The 4,031-nt window shown below is 43.3% G+C and overlaps 1 pseudogene; it reads left to right on the forward strand.

Moving 5' to 3' along the window:
• Positions 1-2,841, forward strand: part of LOC105566610 — a 6,596-nt pseudogene extending 3,755 nt beyond the window's left edge.
• Positions 2,842-4,031: the final 1,190 nt, after the last annotated feature.

Below are 4,031 nucleotides of genomic sequence, written 5' to 3' on the forward strand. Positions count from 1 at the left end.
ATCTAAAGATGCTGTATGGAACATTTGATTGGTTACGGAGTATCTAAAGATCTATGCCTGTGTTTTCTATTGGTCGCGGCGGTCGCGGCCATTTATTTCAAAACTGGTGACGTTCAGGGAGGGGGGGGGGGAGCTGGTTCGGACGTGAACCATAGCGGACGTTACCATAGGTAACGTGTATCGTTACCGAGCGAACGAACGTAGTTGACGTCAATTTTCTCAGGGGGCGCATTTGTCTCTGAGCTAGAAGACTCGGATGGCCGCTCTCACGCTTACCGTCAGAAAAGTGTTTAGGATATTTTTTATTTCACGAATAATTTTTACGAATTTGTAAATAAAAGATAACGGTCTAAATGTGAATACAATTTTTCTTAAATGTCCCTAAAATATTAAATAGTATTTGGTGTACTTAACATATTTAACAAGATGTCTCGATGTATTCTAATTGTTTTCAATTATACTACGTCGGCAGGAGAATCTAATGAATAATAAATATTTACAGGGGCACCAGTTGCACCGTTGTTTCTCCCACGAGAGAATTGTCCATGCGAACTTTCGGAGTCTTGAAAGAATGTTGAAGTATCATCCTCACACGTACGGTCTGCTGACGGGTGCTGCCAGCAGGTAGATCGAAGCGCAAAAGCTCAAGAAGGGAATTAACAACAACACTGTCGTGGCGACGCTGGCGCGATTGTTAGATCATTTGCAAAATATACCTGATCTCTTATACAACGACCGTCAATGCCTGATCATCGATGAGGTGGATCGTATTCTGAATATTGAAAGAAAAGTTGCAGCAAATCGTCAACATCCTTTCCAGTAACTGTCACGCTGTGTATTGAAAGCAAATTGTTTTTCTTCCCATTACTATGTGAATTATTGTTATAGAATGTCGGTAAACTATGCTCTTCAGTGTGATGCAGACGCAGAAGGTAGTGATGATAACATCGTTGGCGCTCAAGAAGGAGCCTAGATACATGGGAGTCGACGACAACATGGAGATGGCAATCGTGGAGGACTTGCAAAAGGATTACGTGCGAGCGAGAAAAGATTTCTACGTCAGTTGACGTTCTTAAAGAAAAATAGAAAGAAGAAGATGGTCTTCAGCTCCTGTCTGTCCGTTAAATATCACCACGATCTTCTAAACTACATCGATTTACCAGTAATGAGTACACGTACGTTACTAAATTTATTCTCGATTCCACTCGAAGTCGCGACACTCTCATGAACTGACTTAGCATTCGCGCTTTTGTTAACAGGATAGGCAGAAGCAGACAAAAAGAACCATGACGAATCAACAGTTTTGTAACGCCTCTTCAGGTATTTTGTTTTGCACCGACGTGGCCACGAGAGATCTGGATACACGATGTCGATTGGATCGTGCAGTACGATCCATCAGATGATCCCAAGATGGAGATTGTCGCATTATTCTGTTGATTTTTCTATTCTCATGTCCATCGTGTTGGTTGAACCGCTCGCGGGGAGGGTAGTCGTGCTTTGCCGATATTGCAACCGGAGGAACTTTGCCTCCTTCGTTGTCTCAAGAAACTTGCGTACATGTGAATGAGTACGAATTTTCTTGGAATAAAATCGCCAATGTACAAATTGCAGGTATATGTGCTATAATTCTTGCTTTAAAATTTATTCGGAGTATTTGTTCGTCCGGGCCACAACTTGAAATCTTTGTATTCAAATTGAAACTTAAAAGACACGACAACATGCGGCGAGACTGTTATGCGTTTCCACCGCACCTTTTAGTAGAGAAATGGAAATGTGCAATTCTATCAATTTAACTAGTCTCTGCTAAGATTTTAGAAGCGATATCAATAAAGACATAAGATATCTTCCTTTTTAGCTTGAGAAGTTGATATCAAAGAATTACTTCTTACACCAGTCGGCAAAGGAGGCATTCAAGAATTGCATCAGAGCGTATGACACATCATTTGAAGGTCTTCGATATAGAGACTCTGGATCTGACGAGTTGCCAAATCGTTCGGACTTACCACTGGCAGTAGATTTGAGTAAGATTTCTTTTGATAGAAATTAGTAATAGAAATTATATCCTCGGTAATGGAAACGCGTATTTTAAGTTGGGGTAAGAGTGTAAAAGTTTTCGCGGACAAATCTATTTGTAACTTTAAATTTATAGGTGTCTTAAAAAATTCCTAGGTGTTTATTCGAATTTCTATTGGTAACACAAAGGGAAGAAAGTGACTCAATTTATATTTGTCGCCTAAATCTGAATTGATTAAAATCTCGATTACTGCTTTCGCGATATTAGCTTCCAAAGTGACGTGAGTCTTGAGACAGAAATGTGCCACTAGTTAGGCTAGAGTTAAACTCTTCTTTTTTCCTTTACTCAACAGAAATGGGAATCAGTAAGGCTTCACGACCCCGAAAAAGGCTCGGCGGAGGCGGTTACGGACATTTCAAAAACATAAACGACCCGAGTTCGGCAAAGCGGCTGAAACGCACCAAGACCTTTCGCCAGATAGGCCAACGTGGGCAGGACAATCGGCAATTCAGCAGATAACAGTCATCCCCGCGCACCTTCTAGGCGTAGACGGCAGACAATGGTGTACGATGGCGGCGCATCATTAGGGATCAATTTAACGATATTAATACATCTCGGTGTGGTAATCTGAGGATCGGCAGCATAATAACCTCGCCAACTTGATCGCCAGAAGATTATTTTGCTGCACTACCGGCAATTCGTAAATAAGATACACATGTGAGACAAGCGTACGTTCAACTCATACTTCCTCTTTTGAAGTCGAAACTATCCGTACCGTATGTGTCATGTATATTACAAATAATTTTAGTAAACGATCACAAGCCTAACTTCGGCTGAATGACATCATTGAACAGCCCATCTCTCTGCGACTCTTAGAACGTTTAAGGTATCATCGGGCCTCGACAACGTCGTTGTCACTGTACAGTTTTAGATTTAGCGTCAGATCGGAAATACATTCGCTCTGTGTCAAGAAGCTATCGTTCTTGACGCGTTTAACTTTTTTTTCTTCTTAATGATTCTAAATTGTCCTGTTTTGCCCAAGTTTTTTTTCGCCGAGGCAGTCAAAAACCGCGAATGTGCGTGCGCGCTGGTCTTTTTATCTCCGCTCGAAGATTCGGAGATCGCAGAGGCGATCGGGAGCGGGAATAGAAGGAAGGATGCGGAGTAACAGGGGGAAAAAAGTTCAAGACGAAGTAATTTATAACGCGCGACACCCACACGGTTTTCACGGTGAGGCCATGTACGGACGCGTGACGTCAACGTCACTTTTGCATCTGCCGACGTGTGCGTGCGTACGTGCGTACGTGCGTGCGTGCATACGTGCGCGCGTGTAGGCGCTGGACGCGCGGCATAGAAGGTAAAGTCCGTGGGAGAGCGCTAAAGAGGCGGCGTAATCGGCGCGGCCGATCGATCGGCAATCGCACCTTGAATTCGACCTATGCGCGACCCGTCCCGTCACACATCTTGCCCGGCGATTCTTTTCGAAGAAGCCGATCGAGCAGGAGCTTGTGAAAAGTGATTTCATTGAAGAATTCACTGTTCACCAATGATCTTTTCCTCTGGCGTGTACTCGTGAAAAATTTCATTCAAGAATTCAATATTCGCCAAGGGAAATTTTTCACCTTTCACGCTAGCCCACGCTAGCCCAGTGAGAAATGATTCGTCGAAACAATGGGTCTGTTCTTTATAGCTCAACTGGCTGCACTAGTTCAGAGTTTATCTTTTTCCATCCGCATTAGAAGGCGAAAGATAAATCCTGAACTAGTGCAGCCAGTTCAGCTATAGAGAGCAGACCCAATGTCGAGTCGACATCGACACTGTCAAATTGACGTCGATTCGGCATCAATTTGACGGTGTCGACTCGAGATCGTTTCGACATCGATCGACGAGTCATTTCTCGCTGGGAGAGGAATAAAGATTCACGATCGAGCCCCAGATTCGCGGATTCGATTCTTTCGATTATCCGGGGAATCCCAACATTCAGATTTGAGTGGTCGGATAATAATCGTAATTTCGG

Source organism: Vollenhovia emeryi, unplaced genomic scaffold (assembly GCF_000949405.1).
Source record: "Vollenhovia emeryi isolate VEMERY1.0 unplaced genomic scaffold, V.emery_V1.0 DF939144.1, whole genome shotgun sequence".
NCBI classification, from domain to species: domain Eukaryota; kingdom Metazoa; phylum Arthropoda; class Insecta; order Hymenoptera; family Formicidae; genus Vollenhovia; species Vollenhovia emeryi.